We start from the raw sequence: 20,278 nt of genomic DNA, 5'->3' as shown, positions 1-20,278 counted from the left end.
TCTGGAGTTCCTTCATGAGTTCCAGGCTCATTCATGAGTTCATAGTACCTCCACGAAATTCCTCCACGAGTTCCTAGTTCCTTCATGAGTTCTTAGTACCTTTATGAGTTCATAGTTCATCCCTGAGTTCATAGTTCCTCCATTAATTCCTTCTTTCTCCATGATTTCCTTCTTCCTCCATGGTTTCCTGGATTCTCTACGAGTTCCCAGTTCCATCGTCAGTTCATAGTTCCTCCCCTAGTTCATAATTCCTTCCTGAGCTCCTCTATGAGTTCCTAGCCCCTTCTGGAGCTCCTGATTTTCTAGTTCCCTTATAGGTTCATAGTTCCATCATAGCTTCCTAGTTCATTCATGAGTTCATAGTACCTCCACGAATTCCTTCATGAGTTCCTAGTTCCTTCATGACTTCATAGTTCCTCACTCATAGTTCCTCAATTAATTCCTCCTTTCTCCATGATTTACTACATCCTCCACGAGTTTGAACCCATCGGGTAAGGTTCAAAGTTTCTTCATGAGTTCCAAGTTTATTTGTGAGTTCATAGTTCCTGTATGAGATTTTAGATCTGCTATGAGTTTATTGTTACACCATGACTGAGTAGTTCCTTCACGGGTTCTTAACTAATTCGTGAGTTCCTCAATGAATTCAAAATTCCTTGAAGAGCTTCTAGTTCCTCCATAAGGTCTTTCTGCCTCCATGATCTCCTAGATCTTCCACGAGTTCCTTCATGAGTTCCTAGTTCCTCTATGAGTTCATAATTCCCTTATGAGCTTCTAGTTTTTCCATGAGTTCTTTCTGCCTCCATGATTTCTTAGATCCTCCACGAGTACCTAGGTCCTTCATGAGTTCCTATTTTCTTCATGAGTTCATAGTCTCTCCACAAGCTCATAGTTCCTCCATGATTTACTAGTTTCTCTATCAGGTTCTATTTTCTCTACCAGTTCATAGTTTCAGCATGAGTTCCTAGTTCCTTGAAGGGCTCCTAGCTCATTCTTGCGTTCCCAGTTCCCCAACTTTTAGTTCCTTCCTCCTTCCTAATTTCCTACTTCCTCCACGAGCTTCTATTTCCTTCTTGAATTCCTATAATTTCCAGCAGATCACTTATACGTCATTAGTTCCTGTGAACTCGTATTTGTATGACACACTGAGTTGTTACGATCTCTCTGAATTCTCGTGCACTCACTACGTTCTTATAGACTTCTACAGTTTTTTAAACTTCTTCAGTTTTCATGAATTCCCAGAGCTCTAATGAATTTTTCCGGAGCATATGAACTCCTCCGGTTTCTGTGAACTCTGCTAATTCAAATTAATTTCCTTAGATATAATTAATTTCATCAGTTACTTTAAACTCCATCCGTTCAAATGATATCCCAGTTCTTGTGAACTCTCTCAGTCCTCAGTGAACTCTCTCAGTTTCTATGAATCCCTCTGCTTTCTTTTGTTCCCCCAGCTCACTTTTATGTTCAAATGAAGTAGAGAATCCTTTTGTTCACCTGAGCTTCTTTTTTCGCCAACGTGAGCCTCCTCAGTTCATATGACCTGCCTCGGTTAATATGAACATCCTCGTCTTTTAAAAACTCTCCAGTCTATATGTGACTCCCTGATCTCCCTCAGACCCTTTGAACTTACGATATTCGGTTCCAATGAACTGCCTTGGTTAATATCAACATCCGTGTCTTTGAAGAACTCTCCTAGCTTGATTATACAACCTTGATACCTATGATCTCCCTCAATTCATAAGAACTCATTCAGTTCCAGTGAACTCCCTCAGTTCATTAGAGCCCCCAGAGTTCAGTTCATAGGAACTGCCTCGGTTAATATTAACACCCTCGGCTTTTAAGAACTCTCCTAGCCTATAAATAATTCCCTGGTTCCTTTGTTCTCTCTCAGTTCATATGAACTCATTCAGTTCCAGTGAACTCCCTCAATTCGTTAGATCTCCTGAAGTTCAGTTTATGTGAACTGCTTCGGTAAATATTAATAACCTGGGCTTTTAAGAACTCCCCCAGCCCATATATAAGTCCTTGGTGCCTATGAGGGAATTGAGGGAGATTCATATGAATTCCTTCAGATCCAGTGAACTCTTTCACTTCAAGTGAACTTCCACAGTTCCAGTGAACTCCCTCAGTTCATTTGAACTTTTTCAGTTCACAGGAACTTCAGGTTAAATTATGAGCTCCAGAAGCGCGAAATTTTTAAAAATTTCAAATTTTGTTGACAATTTCTTTCCTTCCCTTACTAACCCACCCTCGTATGTTATCTTTTTTTTGCAAAACAAAAACTCAAATCTCATATTATTCACTAAATAAAAAGAGAGATTGGCAAAAGGGTTGCTTGCGCTTGTTTGACGGCATGGATGGATGGGGAGCGGACAGACAGCTCTACCAAGCGACCTATGAATGGATTGTTAGCTGTTAGATGGTTTGTTGTTGTTGTTGCTTCTTTCCTTGGCTGATTTAGAGAGAGGGGTTAAATAAATGGTTAGATGGTTAGCTGGCTGGTTGGTTGGTTCTTTGAGCGAACGAATGAAAGAAAAATTCATGAATGCTTGTTTGGTGTGTTTCAAGTGTATTTGTGTTGTTGTTATTTTTTGTTGTTTTTATTTTTTTTTTTTATTATTTTTTTCAAAACCCCTTAAGCTACTTTTGTGTACAATTTTGTTGTTGATATTTGTGGCCATTCGTGCTGCTAAAATATAGGTTTTTATTTCCAACGCTGTTTTGTTTGTTTGTCTCCTTCAAACGATTCCTTTCGTTTTAGTCATTCATTCATTCCCGTTATCGCTGATGGTGTTTGCCTCTGGAAACCCGAGAGAGGGAGAGAGAGAGTGGCATGAGTGTGTCAAAGTGTAATGGCAACAATTTAAATCTGCCACTATTGAAGCCCATTGGCATTGGAGCATGGCTCACACACACACACCGAGAACACATAGTGGTGTAGTAGAAGTCCCGAACCTGTTATTGTCTTTGATGGTGGCTGGCATTAGCATTTTACCATGCCATCCCGTCGTTCTCCCGTTTATCTTCATTATGGACCTCATCATCATAGGAATCATTGAAATGTCGGATGATTTTCGTTTTCGTTTTTTTTTTTGTGATTCTCAGCTAAGCTGTTATTCTGATTATCATCCTGGCTACTTTACTCTCTCCAATCTCTTCCCATGTCGTATTCTTTTTTTTTCTGACACAATTTTCCCTGCTGCCGTTTCCTTAATCTTTACTTTTTATTTGATTTGTGTTGAAATGGTGCTTGAGACCAGAGTAGAAAAAACAGGAGAATGAAAATGAAACGGAAGTGTATTACATTTGTTGTTTACGTTGTCAAAGGATTAAGGAAGTTATTTGATTGTGGCTTAGAAAAAATGAGATTTTTTATTACGGGGATATGCAAAGCAAAAAAAAAAAAAAATGGAACGGAGATTCCAACTGAATTAGATTTGATTGATATCTCTGAAGCGCAAAAAAAGGCAGGAAGAGTTTTATTAGCTCTTTTGTGTGAACCACAAAAGTAACCAAATTAATTGGCTTTTTTGTGAGCAAGGCCGAGTAGGTCAGGGTTTCGAAATGAAATATAATATCAGGGAAATAGAGAAAAAAATAAATTTAACAAGTAAAAAAGCTGTAAGGTCTGTCGGGCCGAAATTTAATTATCCTCCACCATTTAAAACGAATTTGGAAATTTTCAAAAAAAAAGAAAATCCGTTAAAAATTTTGTGAAAATCTTAAAAATACCGAATGTAGCCATTTTATATGTATCAATACGAGGAGCTGGACCTGCATAGGCAAAAAAAAAAAAAAATATTTTTTTTAAGTATTCAATAAACGTGGATTTTTTTAAAAAAATATTTTTTCCAAAGATTAACAAAACGTGGATTTTTTTCCAAAGATCAACAATCATGGATTTGTTGAAAAAAAAAAATTTTTCCAAAGATCAACAAACGTGGATTTTTTTTAAAAAAATATTTTTTCAAGTATTCAATAAACGTGGATTTTTAAAAAATATTTTTTCAAGTATTCAATAAACGAGGATTTTTAAAAAAATATTTTTTCAAGTATTCAATAAACGTGGTTTTTTTTAAAAATATTTTTTCAAGTATTCAATAAACGTGGATTTTTTAAAAATTATTTTTTCAAGTATTCAATAAACGTGAATTTTTTAAACAAAATTTTTTCAAGCATTCAATAAACGTGGATTTTTTAAAAAATATTTTTTCAAGTATTCAATAAACGTGGTTTTTTTAAAAAATATTTTTTCCAAAGATCACCAGAACATAGATTTTTTAAACAATATTTTTTTAAGTATTCAATAAACGTGGATTTTTTAAAAAATATTTTTTCCAAAGATCACCAGAACATAGATTTTTTAAACAATATTTTTTTAAGTATTCAATAAACGTGGATTTAAAAAAAAATATTTTTTCCAAAGATCAACAAAACGTAGATTTTTTTAAAAAAATATTTTTTCCAAAGATCAACAAAACGTGGATTTTTTTTAAAAATATTTTTTTCCAAAAATCAACAAAACGTGGATTTTTTAAAATATTTTTTTTTCCAAAAATCAACAAAACGTGGATTTTTTTAATATTTTTTCCAAAAATCAACAAAACGTGGATTTTTTTAATATTTTTTTCCAAAGATCAACAAAGCGTGGATTTTTTTTTAAAGTATTTTTTTCCAAAGATCAACAAAACGTGGATTTTTTTTAAAACATTTTTTTCCAAAAATCAACAAAACGTGGATTTTTTTAATATTTTTTTCCAAAGATCAACAAAGCGTGGATTTTTTTTTTAATATTTTTTTCCAAAAATCAACAAAACGTGGATTTTTTTTTTAAAAATATTTTTTTCAAAAATCAACATACGTGGCTTGGCGTTAGATACCTGCAAATGATCTCTGTGGCCAGACATGTGCCAATTAATTGAATGGATTATTGCGATTTGGACTTCTAATTATCGGGTTCTACTATTAGAAAGATAAGATTATGGTTATGGGGACTATTTGAAGTTTGTTTTCCAAAGCATTACACTGCATTTTTTAATTTCGACTAAATTTTTTTGGTTTTTCTAAAATTAGAAAAGTGGTTTGAAATTCCGGTATTAAATATTTTTTTCTTTCTTCATTTCCAGATATTTTAAATTTTATGTTTGACAACATTTACAAATATAATCATAGTAATTTTCGGGTCTGGATTGGTTACTATTTGAATATTTTCGACACGGAGCCGCAGGATGTTGAGGTTGGTTCCACAACAAAATTTTGAAAATTTTAGTGGAAATATTATTACCCATCCTTTTTGTCTTCCAGTTCATTCTCTCCAGCTCTAGTCTCGTTAAAGAAAATCCGACATCTTTGAAACAATTCCGGTGAATAAATTCGCGAAAATCATCAAAATGCCGAATATCGGGAGGTGCCGTTATATGGGAGCTATACGAAGACGTGGACCTGCACAGACCGTTTTCTGTCACAGGCGGTGAATAATGTCTCGAAAATCATCAAAATACCGAATATCGGGAGATACCCTTATATGGGGGCTGTAAGAAAACGGTCCATTGATCATGGGCCATTTTCAATACCAAAAGTCTTGCAGACATAACATACATTTGAGTAAAATTTTATCAACCTACATAATTTCGTTCGGAAGCTACAGTGGTTTTCGAAGACGGAGAGACGGACGGACATCGCTAAATCGACCTGGAATTGTATGCTGATCAGAATATATATAGTTTGTGAGGTCTAAAATGTATATTTCGAGGGGTTACAAACGGAATGACAAACTTAATATGCCCTCCATACTATGGTGAAGGGTATATTTAAGGAATTCTTTGAATTTAAGGATCTCCATTCAAATCTAATCTAAAAATTTAAAAATATCTGTCGTTTTAGCCGACACATGCATATTTTCAGCCAATGCTCGATTTTTTAAATATTGTGTGAACTTTCTGAGTTCCTACGAATTTTATGTTCCTATGAATTCCCTGAGTTCCCACGAATTTTTTTGCTCCTATGAATTCCCTGAGTTCCCTTTGTTCCAATTGAACACACTGATTTACACTGAACTCTCTGAGCTACACTGAACTCTCTGAGTTCATGTGAACGCCATGAGTTTATAGAATCTGTGAACTGAATGCTCTGAATTTCTGAGAACTTCCTATGTTCCACTGAGTCTTCTGAGTTCCTAAGAAGTCCTATGAACTCCCTGAGTTCCAGTTGATCTCCCTGTTTTCCAATTGAACTCTCTGAGTTATATCGAATTTCTCGAGTTCCTGTGAACTGCCTCAGCGTAAATTGAACACTTTGAATTCAATTGAACTCCCTGAGTTCCGAAAAACCTCCCTGAGCTTTAATTGAACTCCATTACTTCCATTGAATTTCCTGAGTTCCTGTCAAGTTCAAAAACCTATAGTACATGAACTCCCCTTTCCCTTAATTTCAAAACTTTTACATTTCTCCCTCCATTCCTTCACCAGCAAGCCAGGCAGAGAGGGAGTCAGTCCCTAGTTCCCTTCTGAAAAAAAAAAACATTCTAATGAAGCAACCCATAAATGGAAATTGAAAAGAAGGGAATTAAGGAAAAAACAACACACACACACAACAGAATTGCTATAAAAACGAATCCCATATTGGTTGTAAATGGAAATGTGCAGAAGAGCACCCCCCTCCCTCCACCATCTCCCCTTTTCCCCCTCTCCAAGGAAAATGAATTGCATTTCTTTATGTTTTGGAGAATTTCCTTAACGTTTTGATGAGATTTGTTTTTATAGACGTTATTTGCATTTAACGTATGTGTGTGTGTGCGTGTGTGTGTAAATGTTTGTCTATGTGCGTGAGGGGGTGTCGGTGTCAGTGTATGTGAATTTATGACCATTCCGTTTGTTTACTTCATCTACACTCCATTTGGCATATCAACTTGTGGGTGGATGGCTGGGTGTGGGTCCATGTTTGTCTTAGCGTATGTGTCAATGTTGTTGTTTATCACATTTGTGGTGATTGCTGGGTGTGTGTGTGTGTGTGTGGGGGGGGGGGTTGAACATATGTGGTGGTAATCTAGAGGTAAATTTATATTTTGTTTGCATGACCCGTGTGTGTGTGAGCTCTGCGCTCACCGCTTTGCCCATGGCCATCGAGTATTAACAAACAAACAGAACAATTAGAATTAAACGCTCCCCAGTGCGTATGAATACTCGATGCGAGAGTTCAGCATTCAAGGAACCACATGGAAGTGAATTTGCGGGAGGGAGAAAAGGGGGAAGATATATGGGATATTTAACTTCTTAATTGAGGAAATATTTTTAGCTTCAGTAAGTAAAATCCCCCCTTTCAGGACCACAAAGAAGTTGCTGGAGCTTCTAAGGACTCAGGAACTCCTTGGATATAAAACATTATTGCCTCTTAAACGTTTCCTAAAAATTGGAGTTTTAGACGGGGGTAAGGGGGGAAGATCTAAGCGATATAAAATTTCTAAATTGAGGAAATAGTTCTTGGTTCAGCAAGGCTTTGGGGAGGAAATAACTTTCTGGACCCTAAAGAAGCAAACATTTTCAGCACCACAAAAAAAAACGGGAGTTTTGATGGTTGAAAGACCACCCAGAGTTCCTGGAGTTTCCAAGGACTCAGGAATTCCTTGGAAATAAAAATTTCTTGGATGGAGTAAGGACTTCTAAGACCGGAGTAAGGGGGGCTGATATATGAGAACTTTTTAATTGAGGACATATTTCTTAGCGATTTTGGGATTGATAGTTAAAAGACCATCAAGAGGTCCTGTCGCTCTAAAGGCTCAGGAATTCCTTGGATATAAAAAATCTTGGAACTAAGAAGGTCTTCAAAAACTCTTAAAGTTTTGAAAAATTTAGAGCTCCTTAGACGGGAAGTAAGGACTTCTTACATCGAAGTAAGGGGGGGGGGGGGGGAGGGGGTATATTAGATATTAAATTGAGGAAATATTTCGTAGCTCAGGAAGGGATTGAGATTTTGGGAAGGAAGTTTTTGCAGGACCACAAAGAAAATTGGACATTTTGATGGTTGAAAGACCGTCCGGAGTTCCTGGAGCTTCCAAGGACTCTGACGATCCTTTGAATATATCTAAGAACTAAGACGTATCCTAGAAAGCTCTTGAGGTTTTGAAGAACTTAGTGCTCTTTAGACGGGAAGTAAGGACTCCTTAGACCAAAGTAGGGGGGGGGGGGGGTGGAAGAAATATTTCTTGGTTCACGAAGGATTGGGATTTGAGGGTGAAATATTTTTTAGAACCACAAAGAAATCTAGAATCTTTGATAGTTGTAAGACCATCAGGAGTTACCGGAGTTTCTAAGGACCCAGGAAATCCTTGGATATAAAAACTTTTTGGACATGGACGTATCCTGAAAACTCTTTGAGCTTTGAGGACTCTTGGAGCCTTGAAGATTTTTGAGATCTTATTTTCAGGACCAAACAAAAAAAACACCTAAGCTTTGATATTTGAAAGACCATCAAGAGTTTCTGGAGTTTCCAAGGACTCAGGACATCCTTGGATATAAACCTTTTTTGGAACTAGGACGTATCCTGAAAATTCTGTGAGTTTTGAAGAATTTAGAGCTTCTCAGGCTGGAGTAAGGACTTTTTAGACCGAAGTAAGGGAAGAAGATATATAGATATAACTTCTTAATTCCGGAAATATTTCTTGGTTCAGGAAAGGATTGAGATTTGGGATGGGGAATAGTTTCTAGGACCACAAAGAAAAATGGAAACCTAGATGGTTGAAAGACCATCAAGAAATCCTGGAGTTTCGAAAATCTTAGGAGTTCCTTGGAAATAAAATTTTCTTAGAACTAAGATTGCCCTCAAAAACTCTTGGAATTTTAACGATTTTTGAGCTTTTTTTCAGGACCAAAAAAAAGCACCCAAGTTTTGATATTTGAAAGACCATCAAGAGGTTCTGGAGTTTCCAAGGACTCAGGAATTCCTTGGATATAAAAACTTTTTGGAACTAGGACGTATCCTGAAAACTCTTTGAGTTTTGAAGAATTTAGAGACTCTTCTCAAACCGGAGTAAGGACTTTTTAGACCGAAGTAAGGGGGGAAAATATATGTGCGATATTTAACTTCTTAATTCAGGAAATATTTCTTGGTTCTGAATTGAAGGAAATATTTCTATGCTCATGAAGGGATACAGATTTGGAGGGCGAATAATTTCCAGGATCACAAAGGAAAATGGAAACTGTGATGGATCGTGGAATTCCCAAGGAATTTCCTGGAATTTCAGGAAATCCTTGGCTATGGCTAAGTCGGTTCCCAAAAACTCTTGAAGTTTTGACCAATTTAGAGGGGGTGTGAGGGGCAGATATATGGGGTATCTAAATTTTTAATAGGGGAAATATAGATGGGTTGTGGAAGGGTTTGAGATTTAGGGAGGGAAAATTTTTCAGGGCCGCAAAGAAAAAGAGAAACGTCTATGGTTGAAAGACCACCATCCTGGAGTTCCCAAGGACTCCGGAAATCCTTGGATATAACAATTTCTTAAAGTCTTGGAGTTTTTAAGAATTTGGAGCTACTTTGATCGAAGAGAGTTCTTACTTCGGTCTAAGGAGCTCTGAACTCCAAGAATTTTTGGGAGCAGTCTTAAATCGTAGAAGGACTATTTTATTTATTTCGGGGGAGAACTACAAAGAAAAATGGAAACTTTGATGGTTGAAAGACCACCAGGAGATCCTGGAGTTTGCAAGGACTCAAGAAATCCTTGGATATAAAAACTTCTTAGAGTCTTGGAATTTTTTAAGAATTTGGAGCTACTTTGATCGGAGAGAGTCCTTACTCCGGTCTAAGGAGCTCTGAACTCCAAGAATTTTTGGGAGCAGTCTTAAATCTTAGAAGGACTATTTTATACTGAAATATGGATTAAGGATTCCTTAGACCAAAGTAAGAGGAGGGGGGGGGAGATATATAGGATATTTAACCTCTGAATTGGGGAAGTTCAGAAAGAATTGAGATTTCGGGGGAGAAATACAAAGAAATATGGAAACTTTAATGGTTGAAAGACCACCAGGAGATCCTGGGGTGCCCAAGGACTCCGGAAAACCTTGAGTGTAAAAACTTCTTAGAGTCTTGGAGTTTTGAAGAATTTGGAGCTACTTTCATCGGAGAGAGTCCTTACTCCGTTCTAAGGAGCTCTGAACTCCAAGAGTTTTTGGAAGCAGTCTTAAATTTTAGAAGGACTATTTTATCCTGAAATATGGATTAAGGATTTTTTAGACTAAAGTAAGGAGAGGGGGGGTGATATATAGGATATTTAACGTCTAAATTGGGGAAATTCGGGAAGGAATTGAGATTTGGGGAGGACTACAAAGAAAAATGGAAACTTTGATGTTTGAAAGACCACCAGGATATCCTGGACTTCCCAAGGACTCCGGAAATCTTTGGATATAAAAATTTCTTAGAGTCTTAGAGTTTTGAAGAATTTGGAGCTTCCTTGATCGGCGAGAGTTCTTACTCCAGTGTAAGGAGCTCTGAACTCCAAGAATTTTTGGGAGCAGTCTTAAATCTTAGAAGGACTGTTTTATACTGAAATATGGATTAAGGATTCCTTAGACCAAAGTAAGGGGAGTAACTTCTGAATTGGGGAAATTCAGGAAGGAATTAAGATTTGGGCAGGACCACAAAAAATAGAAACTTTTATGGTTGGAAGACCACCAGGAGATCCTGGAATTTGCAAGGACTCAGGAAATCCTTGAATCCTTCTTAGTGTCTTGGAATTTTGAAGAATTTGGAGCTCCTTTCCTCGGAGAGAGTCCTTATTCCGGTCTAAGGAGCTCTGAACTCCAAGAGTTTATGGAAATCGTCTTAGTTCAATTTAGAACTTTTTCGTCCTGAAATATCCCATATACGATGTATGTTTGTTTGTTTGTCTCAAATGAAATGGTTGCGAGACAAATAATAACAATCAACCTCAGCTCTCTCTCTCCGGGAAAAGTGAAATTTAAATTGGCAAATGGGGAATGTAGTTGTTGTGTTGTATGGTCGCTGTTGTTGCTGTTGTGGCACAAAGATCTACTGCAGCAACAATTCATTTGTATTGGTATAGCTTCCGGGGTTTATAATGTTGCGTTTGGAGTTTCGTATTTGATTTGGTTCCATTTGCTATTTCGTAGTTCTATTTTTTTTTGTCTAAGACTTGGTTTGGTTAAATTGCAAACGGTTAATCGAATTCGTTTGTTGCCACATATTTACCCAGGAGAAGGAAGAAGGGGTGTGAGGGTTTCAAATGATGAAGGAAAAGAAATGGAAATAGTTTTTCGGTGGCGTAGCTTTTATGGATGCAATTCAAATAACTTAGAGGCCAAAGGTTTGGGACTTAAGTAGCAATAACCTTAAGGAGCAAAGGAGGGTGGAGAGTTGAAATTTTGAAACATTCCAACCCTTTTTCTCTTCAAGATTTTCCCCAATGAAAACAGAACCCTTCATTTTCGGTCATTTAGCAAAACAAACAATAAAAATAAATATTTATTAATTCATTCTCGGTGCGGGAAATATTGAAAGGGTTATTGAAACATAATCTGTTTTCCCATAAAAATCTCAGGAGTCATTTTGGAAACATCTTCAATTTTATTTTCCCAATTTCTATTCAGAAATTATCTATTTTCTATTTTAGTTCCCAACTATTTACTTTATATCCCCTGCTCTGGGTTAGTCCTTTTTATGGCCTTTCCCTCCCCGCCCCTCCCAAAATTTATAGAAATTTTATGTGCGATTTGAATAATTTTTTGCTTAGCAGTCGTATTTCGTCCTTTTTTTCCTTTCGTATCGAAGACAATAAATTTTTATGTGATTTTGGCAAATATTTGCGAAAATAAAAAGAAAAGCCATTAAAAAAAAAAAAAAAACAGAAGAAGAAAATCACACATTTTTTCGCCGATAAAGAAGCGGAGGTTTTTTTTGCAACTTTTGCATACGAGCGATAAATTGTTCCTTGAACCATGTAAATTGTGGTCAAAGGAAAAAGGGTGGCTGGGTTTTAAACTCAGAAAAAAAAAAAAAAAAAAAAAAACAATAATAAAGCTGTAAGTTCGTCCGGTCCGAACTTTGAATAACCTCCCCTAATTGCAAGGAATTTGGCAATTTTCAAAAAAAAAAAAAAAAAAAAAAAAAACCGTTTAAAATTTTGTAAAAATCTTAGAAATACCGAATGCAGCCATTATATTAGGGGCCTATACGGCAACGTGGACCTGCATGGGCAACTTTTGCCATAAGTCATTACTATATTCAAATGCGAAGCTTGAAAAAATCGGTGAATACTGTAGCTAAAATCATCAAAATACCGAATATAGGGAGGTACCACTATATGGGGGCTATGCGAAGACGTAGACCTGAGCAGACAATTTTCTGTCATAGGCTGTAGTATCCATTACGAATTTCAAATACCAAATTTGAAACATTTCCGATGAATAATGTCGCTAGAAACATCAAAATGCCGAATATAGGGAGGTTCCGTTATATGGGGGCTATGCGAAGACGTAGACCTGAGCAGACAATTTTCTGTCATAGGCTGTAGTATCCATTACGAACTTCAAATACCAAAATTGAAACAATTCCGGTAAATAATGTCGCTAAAATCATCAAAATACAGAATATCGGGAGGTACCGTTATAAGGGGGCAATACGGAGACCTGGACCTGCACTGACAATTTTCTGTCATAGGCTGTAGTATCCATTACGAACTTCAAATACCAAATTTGAAACATTTCCGGTGAATAATGTGGCTTAACCACCAAAAATGCCGAAAATCGGAATGTACTGTTATATGGGGCCTAAGCCAATACGTGGACCTACATGACCCATTTTCAATATCAAAAGTCCTGCAGACATAATACACATTTAAGTAAAATTTTATCAACCTACTTCAATTCGTTCGGAAGCTAGAGTGATTTCCACAGACGGACGGACAACGCTAATTCGGCATAGAATTTGATGCTGATCAAGAATAAAAATACCTTCTGGGGTCTAAAATGTATTTTTCGAAGTGTTGCAAACAGAATGACAAACTTAATATACCCTCCATACAATGTCACCCAGAACTTGCAGGGTTTCTAATTAAGACTTTCGGAACAACAATTTTGGACATAAAATTTTTTTTCAAGGACTATATCATCAGCAGCAGCTAAGACACTTTGCGATCCGACCATAGCTTTTAAGAATTCTAACAAAACACTTTGTGATACGACCATACTTTTTTACAGGACACTTTGCGGTACGACCATACTTTTTAACAAGACACTTTGCGAAACGACCACACTTTGCGATAAGAAGACACTTGCGATACTTTGCGAAACGACCATACTTTTTAACAAGACACTTTGTGATACGACCTTACAAGACACTTTGCGATACGACCATACTTTTTAACAGCAGGACACTTTGGGGTACGACCATACTTTTTAACATGACACTTTGAACAACAACCATACTTCTTAACAACAGGACACTTTGCGGTACTTTGTGAGACGACCATACTTTTTAACAAGACACTTTGTGATACGACCATACTTTTTAACAAGACACTTTGTGATACGACCATACACCTTCCAACACTTTGTGATACGACCATACTTTTTAACAGGACACTTTGCGATACGACCATACTTTTTAACAGGACACTTTGCAATACGACCACTCTTTTTAACAGGACTCTTTGCGATACGACCATACATATTTTTTTATTTTTTTAAGGACTTTTAATCCAATAATCCTGAATTTTAAAATAGTATTTTCCAAAGACCATTAACTGTTTATTTGTCTAGTTTTCAAGGACCTTCAAAACTTTTCTCATGCGATTCGAGAAGAATATTTGCAAAGGACTTCCAAATACATTCTGGAGGATTTTTTAATGATTTGTTTTCTTTTTTTTTTTTTTTGAGAACTTCCAAACTTGAATTATTATTTTATGAATTATTTTTTATGAATATTTGTTAAGGACTTTAAATGCTATACTCGTTGATTTTTAAAATAGTATTTTCCAAGGACCTTTAAACTGTTAATTTGAGGATTTTAATTGACTAATATTTCAAGGACCTCCGAATCTTTGAAACTTTTTCTGTAGTGATTATATTATGAATATTTTTTCGAGAATCTCTTCCGAGATTTTTTTTTTAAGAAAATTCATAAAAAACTTTATATCCAGTACCCGTTGATTTTTAAAATTGTAGTTTTCCAGGACATTGAAACTGCTAACCATGGATTTTTATTGTGTAATTTTTCAATAACCCTCAAATCTATTCTCAAAGATTAATGGGTAATGAGGAATATTTTCTAAGGACCTCCAATATTATTCTAAAAGTTTTTTTCATAAAAAAAAAATTAAGGGCCTCCAAAATATTTCCAAGTATTTTTCATGAATTTTTTACGGTTAATCGTAGATTTTAATTGAATAAGTTTTCGAGGACCTTTAAAATTTTTCTCACGAGTTTTGAGAATAATATTCGCTAAGAACTTCCAAACACATTCTGGAGGATTTTTTAACGATTTTTTTTTTTTTTTTTTTTTTTTGAGAACTTCCAAACTTTTTCTGAATTATTTTTTATGAATATTTGTTAAGGACTTTAAATGCTATACTCGTGGATTTTTAAAATAGTATTTTCCAAGGACATTTAAACTGTTAATTTGAGGATTTAAATTGACTAATTTTTTAAGGACCTTCGAGCCTTTCAAACTTTTTCCGGAGTGTTTATTTTATGAATATTTTTTCGAGAACCTTTTCCGACAATTTTTCTTAAGGAAAATTCATAAAGGAATTTATATCCAATACTCGTTGATTTTTGTAGTTTTCAAGGACCTTTAAACTGCTAAACATGGATTTTGTATTGTCTAATTTTTCAATAACCTTTAAATCTATTCTCAAAGATTAAATAGGTAATGAAGAATATTTTTTAAGGACCTCCAATCCTTTTCTAAAGGAACTTTTCATAAAAAATGTTTAAGGGCCTCCAAGATATTTCCAAGTATTTTTCATAAATATTTTGTAAGGATTTTTTTTTTTCATTTCTATAGAAAATATTTTTGAGGATCTTCAAACCTCAACTCATGGATATTGTGAAGAATATTTTCTAAGGATCTCTAAATTGAAGTACCTGAAGAACTTTTCCACCAATATTTTTTCCAAGGTTCCTAAAGCTTTTCTTGAGAAATATTTTTTTTGTAAATATTTTTTTTCAAAGGCCTCCAAGTTATTCTGGAATATTTTTAGGGACTTTCAAATTTATGCTGGAATATTTTCCAAGGACTTTTGAAGTTTCAATTTTAAATTTTCAATTTTGCGAACTTATCAACATAAATGTTGTGAAAAATATTTTTTTAAGGACCTCAAAATTTCTTGTCAATTGTTTAAAGGACCTCAAAACTTTTTTTAAATTTTGTGAAGTATATTTTTCAGAACCTCAAAATTTCTTGTCGATTTTTTAGGGACCTCAAAACTTCTTTCAAAGGATTTTTCTATTTATTTTTTCAAGGTCCTTCAAATTTTTCTTTACTTGTGGGTATTTACAATTTTAGTATTTTCCAAGGACTTTTGACTTCTTAGTCGTGGAATTTTATTCAATATTTTTTAAGGATCTTCAGACCCATTTTCAAAAAATTATTGAACATCTTTTTCTGAAGAATTGCTGTGTGTTTTGTTTTTTCAAGGCCCTTCAATTTTTTCGTTAGTTTTTCAAATAATTATTTTCCGAAGACCTTTAAACCTATAGTCGAGGATTTTAAAAAATTATTTCCACTGCTTGTGGATTTTTAAGGATCATTTTTTCCTCCAAGCATTTTCTGTTGTATTTTTTTGGATATCCGTTTTTTGAGTGTATCTCTTTGCGGCCCATAACTAACGGCCGCCAAATGTGGCCGCTTTTCTTGCTTGCTTTCCTACTGCACGAATCCTTTCGTTTTGGCACTTTTAATGTCCTATCACTCTTTGGCGCTACCACACCCATTCTGCTCCTTGGCACACATACACACACACACACTCACAGTTCAAAAGTTTATCTATTTAACGCGTATTTCTTTCACTCTTCCTTGCCAGCTATTTCGCATTCCGTTTCCCATCGACTTCCTTCTGCCACTGCAAGTAATCGTAGATTTCGGTGAGAAGTAGTTGTTGTATTTTGACACTTTCCATTGTTAATTTTATGTGGTTTTGTCGGCATTTATTTAAAAAAAAAAGCGAGAGACGCCTACTTTTGCAACGGCGAAAAAAACGGTGTCAAGCCATAAAACCCTTTCGAAAAAAGGAATTAAGATTTTTGGAGAGGGGTGTCAGCAGGGTGGGTAGCTGTCCAATATATTTTAATTTTTGAAATGTTTTTTTGGCCCATTGCGGTTTTCCAGTTCTCTCTCTCTCTCTCTCTGTGTGTGTGTGTCTGTCTTATCAGTGGCAATTATAATTTGATTTATAGAAATTTTTGGCTGTGTTGACATTTATTTCGGTGTTGATTTTCTACAACTGATTTTCTGTTTCTATTGTGTTGTTGGTGTTGCTGTTGTTGTTTTTTATGCCTTTTGTCTGTTTCCCCGAATTGGATGTTTAAGCAAAAATATTTCCAACAGATAATGCCCACACCGCCTGGCAGACTGGCATTTGCGGTTAACCCTTTGCTGTGGCATTGGCACCAGTATCCGAAGTAGAAAAAAAAAAAAAAAATACGAAAATCAGTTCTACCAACCAACAATAATTTTGACAATCAAAATCTGTGCAAATTGCCGGATTATAAACCCGGCAAATGGAGAATTGCCTAACTGAGTTATGGGTGTTGAAAGAGAGGAAAAGAGGGAGAAAGGATGGGCCTTTATTTGGCTACATAAATCAGTTGAATTCTTTTCTCGGTGATAAATGTAAAAAAGGAAAGGCCTTTTAAATAGTAATTATTACAGATAATACACAAACAGGAAAAAATGTTAAGAAATATTTGTTCGAAAAATCCATTTTGTAGTGGCCCTTAAAAAAATATACTTTTTTAAAAATATTCGTTGTAGTGGTAGTTTGAAATTAATTCTCCCCTAAATAGCCAATAATTTGACTCTTGAGTAAAAATAAATATTTTTTTATTTATCTATTTTTATTCTGTCCTTTTGAATAAAATCTTCTAAAAAAATTGTCTCAAAAATCCATGTCCTTGTCCTGAAGAAGAATTTTTTGAAAAACCAAGCCAGTTGTAGAATTTGAAGAAATATTACAAAGAGTCAAAAAAATAATTCATGGCACTTTTAATACTTCAAAAAATGTTTTTAAAAATTTTTGAGTCTTTGAATATTTTTTTTGAAAGAGGTCCTTGAAGATATATTTAAAAAAAAAAACCAGCCTCTCTGCAGTTCTTGGCGCCATGTTTTCCAAAAAGCCCAACCTCTTAGTACTTGAAAATGTCCGTGGAAAATTTGTTTTATTAATCCACGCCACTTGAATACTCGGAAGGAAATGTCTTAAAAATCCGCGGTGACTTGATTTGAAAATACACAATGTCCTTGTAAAAACCTCTTTAAAAAGTCAACGATATCCTTTTAGAAACAATGACCTTGAAATAGCAAATAAATAAACACTACTTTATCCTTGAAAAAAATATAAAATTCACCATGTCCTTGAAGAAATATTCCTAATATTTATTCGATATCCTTAAAGCATTTTTTTTAATTATTCTCATGTCCTTGAAAAAAAATCTGTGCAGTCCTTAAAAAAATATTATGAAGACCTCCTATATTCTTGAAGAAATATTTTTCGAAAATCCATTGTGTCCTTGAAGGAGAATTTTTGTTAAAAATCCAAGATGCCTATAAAACAATTTTTAAAAAATAATGTTCTTTAAAAAAATATTTGTAAACATATATACGTTGTGATGGGTCCTTTAAGAAAATATTAACAAAAACCAAGCCCTGGAATGTTCCTTTAAAAACACATTTTTTTCAACAAATTCAGACTTGATAAGGTCCTTAAAATGATTTTTTTTTATAATCTACGCTTGAGAGTGTCCTGAAGGAAATATTACGACTTGGAAAGATATTTTAGAAAAATGTACCATACCCTTGAAGCAATTTCTTTTACAAAAAACCCAAGATGTCCTTAAATAATAATTTTTTTAAATTAAATTTTCTATGTCCTTGAAGATTTTTTTTAAATCAACTTTTTAAAGAATTCTCGCTTCAGAAGGTCTTTGAAAGAGATATTTGTAAACATATCCGCTTTTCGATAGGTTCCTAAAATAAATATTTACAAAAGTTCCACGTCCTGGCAGTGTCCTTAAAATACACATTTTCTAAACAAATTCAGGAAGCTCCATAAAATAAATATGCTTAATAATCTATGCTTGAGAAGGTTTTGGAAAAAAAATTATTTTAAATAGAAATATACCAGGTCTTTGGATCAGTTTCTTTAAAAAAATTCAGGATGTCCTTGAAGAAATATTTTTTTCAATAAAATTTGCTATATCCTTGAAGAAATATTTTTAAAACCCGCTTTTGAGAGGGTGTTTGATAAAAATAATTTTAAAAAGTTCAGGCGTAAGGAGGTCCTTGAAAGAAATATTTGTAAACATATCTACGTTTTGATGGGTCCTTTAAGAAAATATTTACCAAAGATCCACCCCCTGGAAGGGTCCTTTAAAAACACATTTTTTTAACAAATTAAGACCTGATAAGGTCCTTGAAATGAAAATGTTTTTATAATCTACGCTTGAGAGAGTCCTGAAGGAAATATTACGACTTGGAAAGATATTTTAGAGAAATGTACCATACCCTGAAATCAATTTCTTTTTCAAAAATCCAAGATTTCCTTGAAAAAATATTTTTTAAATTAAATTTTCGATGTCCTTGAAGACTTTTTTTAAAATCAAATTTATAAAAAAAAATCTCGCGTAAGAAGGTCCTTAAAAGATAGATTCCTAAAATAAATATTTACAAAAGATCCACGTCCGGGAAGTGTCCTTAAAATACAAATTTTTTAAACATTTTTTTCGGAAAGCTCCTTAAAATGAATGTGCTTATGGAGAATTGTTGTTAAAACACCAAGATGCCTTTAAAACAATTTTTAAAAAATAATGTCCTTTAAAAAAAATATTTGTTAACATATCTACGTCTTAATAGACCTTTTAAGAAAATATTTACAAAAGATGCCCATGACCTGGAAGGGTCCTTTAAAAACACATTTTTTTTTTAACAAACTCAGACTTGATACGGTCCTTGAAATGATTTTTTTTTTATAATCTAAGCTCGAGAGTGTCCTGAAGGAAATATTACGCCCTGAAAAGATATTTTAAAGAAATGTACCATATCCTGGAAGCAATTTCTTTTACAAAAAACCCAAGATGTCCTTGAAGAAATATTTTTTCCATTTAATTTACGATGTCCTTGAAGATTTTTTTTTTAAATCAAATTGATAAAAAAAACTCTCGCGTAAGAAGGTCCTTGAAAGAGATATTTGTAAACATATCTACGTTTCAATAGACCCTTTAAGAAAACATTTACAAAAGATCCACGCCCTGGAAGGGTCCTTTAAAAAACACATTTTTTGAACAAATTCCGACTTGATAAGGTCCTTGAAATTAATTTTTTTTTATAATCTACGCTTGAGAGACTCCTGAAGAAAATATTACGCCTTGGAAAGATATATTAGAGAAATCAAGAATTCCTTGAAAAAATATTTCTTAAATTAAATTGTCGATATCCTTGAAGTTTTTTTTTTTTTTTTTAAATCAACGTGATAAATAATTCCTTGATAGAGATATTTGTAAACATATCTACTTTTCGATAGGTGCGGAAAATAAATATTTACAAAAGATCCACGTCCGGGCAGTGTCCTTAAAATACACATTTTTTAAACAAATTCAAGAAGCTCCTTAAAATAAATATGCTTAATAGTCAAAGCTTGAGAAGGTTCCGGAAAGAAATATCATGCCTTCTATGCCTTTAAAAATTATTTTATAGAAATATACCATGTCGTTGGATCAGTTTCTTTAAAAAAACCAGGATGTCCTTGAAGAAATAATTTTTTTTTTCAATTAAATTTGCTATATTCTTGCAGAAATATTTTTAAAAATCCGCTTTTGGGAGGGTGCTTCAAAAAATAATTTTAAAAAGTTCAGGCGTAAGGAGGTCCTTGGAAGAAATATTTGTAAACACATCAACGTTTATATAGGTCCTTTAAGTAAATATTTACAAAAATCCTTAAAGTAATTTTTTTTTAAACAAATTCAGACTTGAGAAGGTCCTTGAAATAAATATTCTTAAAAAAAGTGGCTTGATAAGGTCCTGAAAAGAAATAATATAATAAATAGAATAAATCTACCAT

The sequence above is a fragment of the Musca domestica genome, unplaced genomic scaffold (genome assembly GCF_030504385.1).
Source record: "Musca domestica strain aabys unplaced genomic scaffold, Musca_domestica.polishedcontigs.V.1.1 25, whole genome shotgun sequence".
NCBI lineage: Eukaryota > Metazoa > Arthropoda > Insecta > Diptera > Muscidae > Musca > Musca domestica.
The sequence above is the reverse complement of the archived record's forward strand: the minus strand, read 5'-3'. Positions refer to the sequence as shown.